This window comes from Haemaphysalis longicornis, unplaced genomic scaffold (assembly GCF_048455015.1).
Source record: "Haemaphysalis longicornis isolate Haplotype H1 unplaced genomic scaffold, Haemaphysalis longicornis Haplotype H1 scaffold_8, whole genome shotgun sequence".
NCBI classification, from domain to species: domain Eukaryota; kingdom Metazoa; phylum Arthropoda; class Arachnida; order Ixodida; family Ixodidae; genus Haemaphysalis; species Haemaphysalis longicornis.
In genome coordinates this window covers 89,073,155-89,086,818 of record NW_027526445.1, presented here as the reverse complement: position 1 = coordinate 89,086,818, position 13,664 = coordinate 89,073,155, and the positions used below count along the sequence as shown (strand labels likewise).

Here is a 13,664-nt window from a genome sequence, read left to right as displayed (position 1 = left end):
CATTAGCGGTTTTCACAAAAACTGTTGCACGGCCGCACGCAAACTATAAATCTGTGGAGCCAATATTGTCTAATGAAAGTGCTCATTATGGAAGACAAAACCACAACGCATACTGGTTGGGTGCCCTTTTAGTGTTTTCAAAGTCTTATGCATCGCCATTGACCCCGAATTGTTGTCAGAGAAGCATACTATCTGGTATCCTTAGTTTCCTCATGGTGCTTCAAAACCACAGGTGAGTACATCCCTTCCCCTAACACGAGTGTGTAAATTGCGTTATCACAGCTCGAAATAACAACGTGGCGCCTTCGCCCGTCTCAACTATTATCGCATATTTATAACGAACGAAACCGTGAATACCGCCTATAGGAAGAAACGATACACTCTGTGGCGCGTTTATGTCTAAGATATGGTACCGGAGCAGCCGCAGAGAAATAAATAATTAGCAAAATATGGCTCGAATAAACTTTTAGTCAAAACAGCAGCTTGGGACGGATTCAAACGACTTTTTTATTACAAGAAATTTTAGTTACAGGTTTCTGCATTCGTAGCTATGTGATACACACGGGGAAGATTTGACTGCTCCAATAGGGCATTTTGTGTGTCCGGTGCACTGGTAGAACTCAGAGACGCAATACCTGTAATTTCCGTCTTTCTTTACACGCAGTAGACACATCTGTTTTATACCTTTGAAATAAAAAAACAGGATCCAAGCAATTGTAAACATGGGGAATAATAATTTTAGACATAAAGCTCACGACAATAATGAGGAAACGCAATACAAGGTCACGAATTTCTTTGTGACAGCATGCTCCCCAATTTAGGCAGTGCTGTACATTACATTGCGCTGCACACGAACGTATTCTTTTTGAAAAAAAGCAATGGTAAGGAGACCATGCACCTGAGTTTCAGATTTGTTTCTACTACATTTAAATACTGTCTCAACAAAGTCAACCAGCTCACACTGTGGTTCGAAATGGCTGCCGTATGCTTCTTTCGCCATTTAACCCGCCGGGGTGGCTCAGGGGTTATGGCGCTGTGCTGCTGAGCCGAAGGACGGGTTTTCGATGTCCTTCACGGTAGCTGCTTTAGAGATTGAGGCGAAAACCCTGTTCATCGAAACCTAGGCGCACGTGAAGATCTCCACATGGTCCAAATTAATCACCATTCCTCCAAACAACCGGCCAGTTGTAGATTCATCTTTCTTTACCCCACTATGCATTCGTTCCAGCAAATTTTAAATTCTTTACAAAAAAAAAAAACATGCTCGATTCTTTAACACTTTTCGGCGTTAACACTTTTCACTTGCGGGTATAACATAAGTCGTGATCTGGCGTAGTTACTGGGCAGCCTCCTTTCAGTTGCAGCAGAAAAGAGATTTTATAGCCACTGTAAACAAATAGCTAAGAAAGCAATACCGACACATTAAATCGTATCTGCTGTAACGACCAAGTAACAGTTTGGTGGTCTTTGCTTGTAAAATCTATAGCTTCTCAAGAGTCTTGACCAATAAAGAAATAAAAAAAAGCCACTATAGCGTTTGCACGGTTATAATACATTTGCATAACTCAAAAGCACGAAAAAAAGTTTGCTACTGAATTTCAGTGCTCTAGACCACGAAAATATCTTTTTATTACTGGAATGTTTCGGTTATTGTCATCATTTCGCCATTAGCATATTTACATTGTTTAATAACATAGATTCGCATTTGAGTGTTTTCTTTTGAGAAAAAAATACCTTTGAACACATGGTGATGAGCTGAACGGCAACATATATCACTAAGGGGGTATAGAGGGTTCCGCCATGCGTATAGGTACCGTACCATTGATCGTTGATATTTGGAATCACGTAATGCCACCATAGCCTAACCGATTCCAGACGCAGCTATAGGCATACCCTGTGTCATGAGAAATGCATGTACTATTGGTGTAAGAGTTTGATCAGTTGGAAGCGTTTTTTTGTTCGTATTGGTTGTATCAGCTGCATTATATTATGCTGCGAACTTGCACGTATATATTGTGGATGTAGTTATTTTCTTGATGTTCTTTTACTGGACAAGTTGCTTTAGATTTTTTTTTTGCAAACTTGCTCTGTACTCAAACTGTCTATATCTTTTGCGTAAAACGTACACGCAACGCTGTTGAACCGCAGAGGGACAGAGTCCTCGTCAGGGTATTTAGCCTTTAGTCTTTGTCCCTGTAGCACACTGTTTTTTTTGGTTTCTTCGAATAATTTATTTATTGATTGATTTAAGTTAAGGGCACAAATTCTTTACATCACAGCTCGACACAACTAAGCTTCCAAGTAATATAAACACAGCTATATTACCAGAAATAACACCAAACAATCTAATAAGTATTGTGCCCACTATATCTCCCAATAAGCAACCAGTTTTTGATGCCTTTAGGCACGCGATGATAAGGAAAATATTTATAAAGTGAATTATGTTTTCCTTTCATTCTTAATGGAATTTACACATCTGGGCGAATTCCAGATCTCGTGAAAATTACTGAAGTACGTCCAATACATAAACAAGATTCTAAGAGCGATCCAGGTAAGTACAGATGTATTTCAAATTTATATGTTCTATCCCACATAATGCAAAAACATCTTTCAGAAATTATGGTGAAGTTTGGCAGAAAAGTTCCAACTCTTTCAAAGACTCCGTTCGGATTTACGAAGAACAAATATTTGACAAAGTTGACACAGTTGATAATTTGACACAGTTGATCATGCAATACTTATTAAAAGCTGAAATGTATGAGCTTTAGGGGAAAGTTTGCCCATTTCTTTGGAAATTATTTTAATGACAGGCAACAAGCGGTGAAAATTGGTAACGCTATGGGTAACAACCATGACTGTAAGGTATAAAGTTCCTCAAGGCAGTACTATCGGTCCTCTACTGTTCAGCATTCATACAAATGACCTAACTTCACTCTCTCTATATCGTCTAATTTGTATCAATATGCAGACGACACTGGCTTAATTTATGTGCACCCTTTGAACGAACACGCCGTCGAAGTTATGCAAGATGATATAATCAAACTGTTAACTTGGATGCCGACAAACTATATATTCGTAAATCAAGAAAAAACGAAAATCGTGTGTATCAGAAGCCCTTACAAAGTACTCTGTCCAAACGTCAATATTTTTCTACCCACAAGAGACTGCAAAAACTGTTCTTGCTCGCCGGTAATGTATGTTAAGCATATAAAGTATCTAGGTATTTACATTGATGATCATTTAAACCGGGACGAACAAATTACGCAAATATTCAAAAAACAAAGAGTTAGGTCAGCATGTATTTATAAGCGGCGGGACGGTTGCAACATGAAAACCCGATACCAAGTGTATCAGACTTTAGCTGAATGTGTCATTCGATATGAAACAACAATATATCCGGGCTGTACTACAACCAGGCGAATGAAAATAAATTTGATTCTTCACAGAATATCCAAGAATATAGTAGATGGAACACGATTGCTTGAGTTAATAACTGCAGAGGTAATGAATGAATTGAAGACGTAAAGTTTTCACTCACTGTGCAGCTATAATATCCTGACTGCTCGATATCACGACACCGAATATAGATCACCCGTGAAAAAGCACAGGTTACTGTGACAAACAAAGCGATGCTACATCCCACGTGTTTTTACCAATTATGGAAAGAGAAAACATGATTATGATGTGCTGTTTTTGTTTCTTACCCTCCCTTCGTAACTAGCTAACATATCCAGCCTAAAAAATGTAAAGAAGACTATAAAGAAATGGTGCCTTCTTTCTTCATAACTTGCTCGGACAGATTTCCTGTAGATTGACAATGAATTTTAAATGTTATTGACTCGTGTGCAAAATGCATTGTTGTATATTGCCCTCGATATTACGCTTTATCGCTCCTTTGCTTGTCTTTTTTCACGGTTTTCTTTTTAGGTTTTTATTTCTACCTTTTCTTTTTTTCAACCGCACCAGTCCAGCACGCGTTTATCCTCATGATACCACATGTCCTTTTTGATCACGTCTCTTTTATATGTTAATGGCTGCTTGTCATCCCGATCTTTTTCAAGGTTTTTTCCTTTTTACACAAAACCACTTAAACTGCCCGTCTGGTGGGGTGCTGCTGTTCTGCCTGCCTTCCCACAAGCACTGCGTGCTTAAGAAGGCAAGAAAATTCTTGCACGACTATGATGTACAATAAACTATCTCTGTATCTATCTAAAGCACAAAGCAACTTGTTGTAACATAAGAAGAAACGAACTCCTAAAATGTCGAAGTTTTTTACCTGTGTTGTTAACATTTCTCGAAACAAAAAACACCGCACACTGTCCATTGTGGCCAATAAACAGCAAATACTCTTTTAGGACAACATCAGGCCTGCCTGAAAAGTTATAAAAATGTTTAGTTTTGCATTTGATATGCATGTCAGAGATGTCTATGTGCTAGAAGTGAAAACAAAGCAACGTAATATTAAGAGTATACCGATGCTGTTGTTATTTAGTTTTCTCCCTATTTAAGTACAGTGGTATATTGGGAGACGTTTCTTTGTCCTTGAACACGCCGTTTCCTATCTAATAACTTTATTTACCCTTGCTTACAAATCTTTACGAAAGCGGCTCTATCTTTTTGGTCTCTTGTTAGTAGTCGTGAAACGACAAAGGCAAAATAAGAATTACGAAAGAAGCACCTACCTGCATCGTAATTAATAGACGTGCATTAATGAACAGGATTTGTGATGCAACATAATTTACGGTAAAGTTTATACGTGGCTTTTTACATTTATACTCGGCTAAGTTACATCAGTGAATACGAAGTTCACTTAGATCAGGCGGACCTAAATTATTCACGCAGCTAAACAAAAATGCTTTAAAAAACCTTAAGGTAGCAAGCTTTGTTGAGAAATAATGTACACAGAATCTGTGTTAGAGACTTTTTACGTTAAAGTTTGAACGTTGTAGGTTAATGCCATCACTTTTACGAACATAAGTATCCTAATCAAACCAACGACTCGCCAAAAATGAAACTAAAAAATATTCACATGAGCAACACATCCATACTAAAGAAACCTTATCATGAAAAATAGTGAAGTAGTATCTTGAAATGTAAAATGATAGCGCGTTTTCTCTGCCCGGCCTGAACCTCTTAGACCTATATAAATGTACAAGGCACAATCCCCCCTCCCGAGTATGGCAGCCCCGAAACACTGCTACAGCGGTTATATAAAAGATGAAGATTTTCTAAATAACACATTGCTCGACTCGAGTATTGTTTGTCTCAGGACCTTGGAGTAAAATGCGTCTAGCATTTGTCTAATTTTGAATACATTTGACTCATTGATCTGGTGTTATCGATTTGCCAGGTTAACATCTGTATACGTCACGACATAAAGGGTTAATAATTTGAAATCTCATTTTGGAAAGAGGGTTCATAGCGCGGGAGTCGAAGACGAAGAAGAACGCAGCACAAGCGCTGCGCTTATCCTGCATTCATAATCCCTTACGTACCAGGCTCTCATACTCCCTTAAAATCGTACTCTCTTACGCATCAGGCTCTCGCGGTCTCTTCAGAAATTGTAAGCGATCAATCAATCTACCCTAATTTACTTGACTTTAGTGCATATACAAAAGTGTAAGGTTGTGGAAGCCCATAACCACATTTGTAAAAACACCATTTTTTTTGTTTTTACATCTCTTTTCATTCATATCCTTTCTATGGAATGTAGGCATGTAATATATACAACAGGTGTCTTAATGTTCTATAAAAGTAAGCATCTGATTGCAACAATAGCATGGTGTTGCTGCATAGAGTTCGTAAGTTTTTCCCAATATGTTGGCCCTCACCTATATTGCGCTGCGGCGATGTATTAGGAATATGTCCCTTGGCAGCAATTCCCACCTGGTACTAGAAAACGTGCCGAAGTATTTCTTATCCTCCAAGTTGTGTGCTCTGCTCCTAAGGCAACCTAAAACCTTATGGTGGGTGATGTAGTCCTGGTGAGTCACCCACCATACAATCTACCAGAGAAACGTGACTACAAATTTTCCCATGCCTTGTATATAACCCTATAACGCACGTAGAAATATACCATGCAATTGAAGCAATGTATGTCAGCACATCACTTCTTCTGCTAGCCAAAAAAAATTCACAGCATATCTACGGGGTGAATGATGATGAGTGGACGAAGCTCCTGAGGGGAAATCATCGGTAAAATCGTGACTCTTCAGTGAAAATTCGCCCACTACATCTGTGTCCGAACGTAACGGCTAGAAAGTCTCGCTTAAACCGCGCGTCGGCACCTTGGGGCTGAGCTCGCCTGATGCGTTTTGCAGACGCCTCACGAGCTCTCACTGCATCGGGGTCTGCCTGCCGATACGCGCGCTTTCTCGCCGCTTCCCGTTCTCTGACGTTTTGGAGATCCTCTTCGGGCCGCAGCCGTGCCTCTTCGCGTACGGCAGGGTCCTCGCGCCGTTGCCGTGACGCTTGGGCCTCTCGTTCTCGAACGCTGGGATCTTGGCGGCGTCGTCGCTTAGCCAGACGACACGCTTTGGCCTCCCGCTCTCGTAAGGCAGGATCTTGAGGGCGGCGTCGCGCAGCTTCACGGAGCGCTTCTGCCTTGCGGGCTCGCACATCTGCAGCCTTATCCATCGGGCGACACCGAGCGCGCGCCAACAGCGAACGGATTTTATTACAACGCTCCCCGCCATCTAGTAAACAATCCAAGAACTAAACTAGAGGTAGCCACGCCATCTAGTAAACAATCCAAGAACTAAACTAGATGTGGCTACATACATACGTCGAGGATGGACAGACCCACGCCTTAAGGAGCTTCGCCCCTAAAACAGACACTTGTGGAACCTTCATACTTGTGTTCGTAATGTAGACTAGTCGATCGTCGGAAGTGAATGTGAAAACTAAAGAAAAACAAACACAAACGCATGAGTCTATAGCCAAGATGTTTATCAGTGCATAGTGGTGAAGGTTACATTCAGGAATTCTGCATGGGCCATTGTAAGTGGTACTTGCGGCTTTTGTACTTTGGTATGACTATCGACATTGCCCCCCCCCCCCCAAAGAACACCTCGAAATTGCGGGGATATATCGCACGAACTCGGAATATTCTTGCGTATGCACTTCATAGTGATCAACTAGACCACCAAACTCTTACACGAGAGCGTGTGGGTTGCCCAGGATTAAAGTATTTTAGGGTATGGGGTTGCGTACAGAAGCAAAGGCGACGCTTTCTATATTGCAGTGCAGATGCAAGCAAAAGAGCAGGTGAACAGCGATTTTCATGTTTTGCTTTCAATATTCTCTAAACTTCCCATTACATTTGTGAGGAATGTGCAGCCAGCGCAATGTTCACTTGTTATAAATGTATTTCCATGCATTTCAATGTCAGTTCAGAGGTGCATATATGTAGAGGTGCATATATTCTTGTGCATATATCCTCGAAATATCTGTAACGTCGAGCAGTCGAGTTAACCTCGCCACCAAAAAGCTTGATGACATAGTACGAAATATTAGCGCAGCGTGCTCTAGTGCTGGAAAGCTGGAGAAACAGACGAGCTGGTTGCCCCTCGCCTCTCTTCGGGGAATCGGCTATTGAACCTCACACGGATTTTCGAACTTCGCGCTTGAAGGTCTCCATGAATAGCATACCCTGATCGTTTTATCTGCAGGCGTTCACTTCTTTCTAAAAGTGTACTACGTTACACGCCCTACAACCCACGGCAACCGGATTTGCGAAGTCGGCGTCCCTAGCACAAAGTCGGCGTCAGTGCTCTCCACTTCACCACAAAGTAACGTGAAGTGGCAAGGAGAACAGCACGCCAAAGATCACGCATCCCAAGCGCAGCGCACCCTACTTGGAGGCAGAATTAGTCGGTTACATGCGCTTCTTACGGGGCGTACATTTAGGTAACGTCAGTTTTTGTTGTAGGAATTTTTTGCGGGCTCTTCACCTCTCCTGGCATGCGCCCACGCGCAACCCTACACTAGGCCGGGCGCTTATCTCGAGGCACATGGGCACGTGCGCTCTACTGGGATTTGTTTTCTGGAATGCTCGATGGTGGTACTAAAAGTTTAAACATGTCTGTGTTGAAAGCCATTTGATGCGTCTGTAACCTATAATACCATCATGGTTACATGACCATCGTGTTCACTGTTCTATTGAACGTAAGCTGATATAATTTAACTATTCCCTAATGTTGTCTTGCGACCTTTATACGAACGCATACACAGCACCTAATATGTGCTTCGCTTCTTTTCTTTGCTTTTGGTTTTATTTTTTCGGTGGTACAAGCGTGAACCATGATTTTTATTTAGTTTTATACACCAAGTTTGCTACTTTCGGTAAACAATCCCTAATAATATCTCGAATAACTCATTTTTACATTAGCAAAAGTTCGAGTGCTCCTATTTGAGCATGCGTCAGTTTTTGGATGTATGATAGACTTAGGCAAAGACGGAAATCTTCACAAAAAGTTACAAAAAAAATTACAATCAGCGGACTATGAAAACCTTCTTTCTCTTTAGTTTGAAAAGTTGATTGGTCCCTGTTACAGAAATGTTTCTTGTTTTTTGCAAGTAATCCCGTCTATTTCTGTAAAAATGTATTTGTTATTTTTAGGACATGTATTGTTAGCTCTTTTATGTGTTTCAAAACCTATTTACAATTACTGCCATGAAATTGGCAAGAAATACACAATCAACCTTCAAAATGACTTACGTCATACCTTTACAATGCCTTACTTCATTTTGGACAACGCTTTTTACACCAATTAACCATTTTTGTAAACAATCACGCTCCATTTAAACGCAAAAAAAAACCTTGCTTGTTTCGGATGGCTCAATCCGAAAAGAGATTTCCTTTCAGTCATGTGAGAACACAAAACATGTTTCCCCTCTCCTGAATAGCGTATCAGTCGCCGTAGTGAATAATATATTTAGCGAAGAATTTCGAACCCCTTTTCGTATGTACAAGATCCAGCGCGCTATGGTGGTCTTTTCTGGTCCTCGGCCTCGGTACTGCACCCAGACTACCTCCAAACTGGCGTAGCTGCCTGAAAACAAATAAGTGTCCACATTTACTTGATGATACGTGCTAGGGCATCAACGAAACTAAGCTCAGCGCTACTGTACTTGGACGACACTTGGAAAACACATCATCGAGATAGACGAGTTGCGGTCAAGTTGCACTCACTTTGTTTTGTTCTTGAATGTCCATCGGTCTATTCGGTAATCAAAGTTACTGGTCGCATTCAGATCAGCTGTAATATTGTCTTTATAGCATCCTTTGGGGTGGTGCCTTTGGTCGGGTCCCATCATGGTCCACACTTCAAGGTGCTGTTTATCGTAAAACTGAATAGGAATACGGAGAAATGAAGTTCGATGAAATTCCGCCATGAATATATTACGCGGGGTAGTTATCTTTTAAAATAAGGCACACCAATGGTGCAGGGCTACGAGCACATAATATTTGTACTGTCTCTCTCACACCATCTTTTGGCAGGAGCGTTTTGAGTCACTTGGACAGTCACCCATTAGAGAATCATTGTGCCCGTAATTTGACTGGACAAATAAAAATCGATGCGTTTCCAAAAATACTCTGTGTTCAAGGTATCAAACTCACAAGGTAATATGCAGCCCAGATGGAAGTAAATGGGTCTACTACCGTATGCTCAGTTATTTCTCCCGTGTTTCAATGCAGCTGACTACGAATACACCTAAATTCAAAAATACGTAACTCTAGGGAAACAACTTTTTCTTCATAACCACACCTTCAATAAGAAGAAGCCGTGAAAGTGTTTAGTAGTATTGTTTTCATAACTGAAAACGAGGTTTCAAACGTTTATTTTCTAGCACCGCGTTCCGAATATTTAAAGGGGCCCTAAAAGAGGATTTGTGGATGCAAGGGTGTCAACATTTTAAAGAAAATCAATGGCCTAGTAATCGCATCCATCAGAATGTTTTCAACGCTGTATTAGTGGAGTTTTCAAATAAAAAGAGCGCATTGTGCACGCTGTTCGTTTGCCCCACTTTTCCGATTTTTTTTCTTCGAGCGGGCCAGCGCTTCGCTCAGATGTTGCGCATGATGCGTCAGTTGTCACTGGCGTCACCAACGACACCCGGTCTTGCGCCTCCGCAGTGTGGATTATCTGCACCCCAAGCATCGCTTTATGACGGGGCCTTCTTACACTCTGCGTTCCGTTAGCACTCTTTATTTGTTACTCGGCCAATGAATAACGCGCTCCGCTGACGGCTGAAAAAGTTTACAGAATGGGGTGGGACACTTACACTTCCACACCACGCCTAGAGATCGGGCGAAAGGAGAATGACCCATTCAGAGTCACCACACGGACGCGTCGACGGCATGTGTTGGTCCGTATTCGGGTTTAAACTGCGTGGAAGAATCATCCAACATTCACCTCAAAATTGGTCAGAACGTACGTGTGTTGTGATGGAACGTCGGTTGTTATATTGCTTAAATAAACGCTCGTTATCTCAAATGTCTGGCTGGGACGTCCTGTGATGACGCTAAGCGCTTGCGTAAACAAGAGTAGTTGTATTATTTTCTGTTATTCCGGTCGGTTATAAACATTTATAATAGTAACAAAATACACTAAAGGGATGAACGATACTGCGAGGGAATTCTCTTTTAGCTTGCGTCATACATTCGATATCCCCTCCCTTGTCCTACTTTCTAAGAACATTTTAAGCGACACCCGAATTATCAATTAGACAAGAACACCGTACGTCATATACAAGCGGTATCAGAAGAGTAGTCTGGGTTTTGGGACCGCCCCTGCAACTTTGTTCACGGTGCATATGATTGCACAAATGAATTATACGTTCTCAGTCTTCCCCTGCTCATGTAATGGCCTTTGCCTTTCTTTGAAGGCTGTTCGTTCAATTTTCGTGGCCAGTTGTGCTACATGCGATGTGTGGTGAGTTCTGTTGCCAGCCGGAGCTTTTTGTTCCCGCCCTCTCCCACCAAAACCACCTTGTGTCTTGTTTAGTCAATTAAAAAAACGTTTTACTCTATTACGGCACCAATTTTCCGATTTTGCTTATCAGTATTTCTTCAGCAGAAAGTACTATATTATTTTTTTTTATTTAGAAAGCGCTTATTGAAAACTGACATATTGCTGCAAACTACCATACAGTGTATTGAAGCTTGATTTAGTAGTTCTAAAGTTCAATCAAACTGGTCTGACTTGAGTTCGCGAACACGATTCGCGTACCGTGTCACCTAAAAAGGCAGTTTTTCGCAATGAATTGCTTGTTATTCAAATAGGTACAAAGATATATAGAGAACAACTCGTTTTTTTAATACTTTCATTCCCTTGTTAGTCGGTTTTCGATTTCAATATGAGACGATAACTTGACGCAAAGAAAATAAACGGACTGATTTGCACGAACAACCTATTAGCTCAGTGCTACAATATTTGCACAATAAAAAAGGCGGGGCATAGATCGCCATGTACGGAGCAGTAAATTGGGCGCATCCCGATGTCACCTTTAAAGACAGCAAACATCCTAGTTCGGACTCACACATATTTACAACCAGTCCATCGAGCTTGCGCTGTTTTCAGCTACAATATAGCCGCAGAAGAAAATAAACTAGCGACTTTTATTTTGGAAGACGCAGCCAATCCAGAGTCGAGAGTCGGGAGTTCAGAGTCCGAAGAGACAGAGAGCACTAACATAGAGAAAGTATACCCTAAACCGAAGATGCTCAGCCGGCTCTCATGGGTAAGAAATTAAACGTTTCTAAAATTGCATTCATAGAGCAAAAACACTTGTTCGTGTACTTTCAGTTAGTTGGGGATACTGGAAATATTTCCGCTTTATGAAAGGTTGAGAGACATAACACTGCTTATAAAACACCGCTACGCTACGGCGAATATTCCTTAAAAAGTTCGTTTCACTCACATCGTGTGCGTCTAACCCGACGAAAGAGCTTGTGAATGCAAGGCTGGTTTGAAGGCTCGAAATTAAGAAGACTCCGTACGCATCACTGGCTTCGAGCAAAGTTTGTGCGCACTAGACAGTATCTTCGACTTGTTAACCTGATGGACCAAGAGTGGTCTAATAAACGCCAAACACTGGCTCTGTTTTTCACGTCTTTAAAGCCTACTACAATTCCTTACGAAGCGTCGTGATTACAACACAGCGAGATATTTGAGTTGCGGGAAACCGCTTCGAGGAAGCTCTCACCAATGGCCCCTGCATGCAGACTATTTAGGAAACATTTTAGGCAGGACTACAAGTGCATTGCAAGGTGTTCGACAGGGAAGTGTTCTGTCCCCAACAATTTTCAATGCGGCTATGGCGGGCCTCTCTCGAGCTTTAAAAAGGATTGCCATTCAGTGGACCTATGGACACGGGCCGATAAGTTATAACTCTAAGTCTCTGTACATCAACCGAAGTGGTTAGCTATGACAGGGTGAGGTGTAGTATGTTCATCGCTGGGACTAACGGTCCACGCGGAAAAATCTTCGTTTATGCTGTTTCCGGTAAGGAAACGGAAAGCTACGCGGCCAGCTTAGGTGCCTTGACAATGCGGGAAGCTATTCGCGTGAAGTTTCTTGGAGTCACCGTCGACTACAAGGTATTTGAAGACGGACCATGGAGCCTCTTGGCGCCTCCAAGGTAACCCGAATAAATATGCTTAGACGAACTTGTGGAACCCGCTGGGGGAGTCACACGCCATCTATTCGTGAACCCTACTCAGCGCTCTTATTGATTCGGATTATTTACAAACTACCTTTATGGTCTCCTTGGGAGTCCCAGTATGGTGTCTGGAAGCATTAAACCAACAGGCGTTAAGATATTCTAATAAGTTGCCCAGGCGGCGGCAAAGAGAAAGGGTCTTAACGGGTCCCATTGTCCCCCGCTTGTCTTGATGGCATCTGAGCGGCTCCTCTTACACCTTGCCCGGCTTGAGGAGGCCCTTGCCGGAACGCATATGCTGAGGCGTGTCCGCTGATTGGTGGAATCTCGCTTACACGCGGCGCTCAACACTGTGACCGTTCTTTACCGGCAATGGCGGAAACATGAACCTCACTTCGTACCGCCATGGTGTTTCGAGGGTTAGAGCTATCAACTTGCCATCCCTGGAAAGTTATAGAAGAGATTTGCACTGTGGCGAAAGCGATAATGTTAGCGCTTGAACACATGTACTACTTTTACGGAGCTGGTCTTCACTTATTTAGGTACGTGACTGTGGACAGATATTTAAAAAAAACCAGCGATTCGTACTTTGTTATTCCGGGCATAAATATTCCTGGGCGCCTGAAAGTGACCATTGGACGACATCTAAAATTTAGGAGCGTATAGCAATTGAGCAGCATTAAAAAAAGACCACATCGCTTCGGGTGAAGCGTGCAGTACTTGTAACGGATTCAAGTCAGCCACACAACTTTTGAGGTTTAATTTCCCGTAGAGAAAACTTGCCGTCGCTTTCTTCGTCTCGTCTCCTTCAGCATCTAATTAAAAATAGCCGTAGCATTTGCTTCCGATGGGATCCTTCGGGAGCAGAAGTGTCTGGAAACGAAGCCGCGGACAAGTTAGCCCATGAAGCGACATCGTGTACTTGTTTTTGGAAAGGGGCCCTAGACAAAGGGCACATTTTAAAGCCATAATAAAGAAGATTTCCCATCTCTTTTACG

The 13,664-nt window shown here is 42.0% G+C and overlaps 1 long non-coding RNA gene across 1 annotated transcript in view; it reads right to left on the bottom strand.

Annotated features, from left to right (window-relative positions):
- Positions 1-537: 537 nt before the first annotated feature.
- LOC144149441 (uncharacterized) overlaps positions 538-13,664 on the bottom strand; it is a 38,435-nt gene continuing 25,308 nt past the window's right edge. The window contains exons 2-5 of the long non-coding RNA XR_013318308.1: positions 9,194-9,351; positions 8,956-9,053; positions 4,277-4,372; positions 538-684 (exon numbers count right to left, since the gene is read on the bottom strand). This is a non-coding gene — a long non-coding RNA (uncharacterized LOC144149441). The remainder of the gene's footprint in view (positions 685-4,276; positions 4,373-8,955; positions 9,054-9,193; positions 9,352-13,664) is intronic.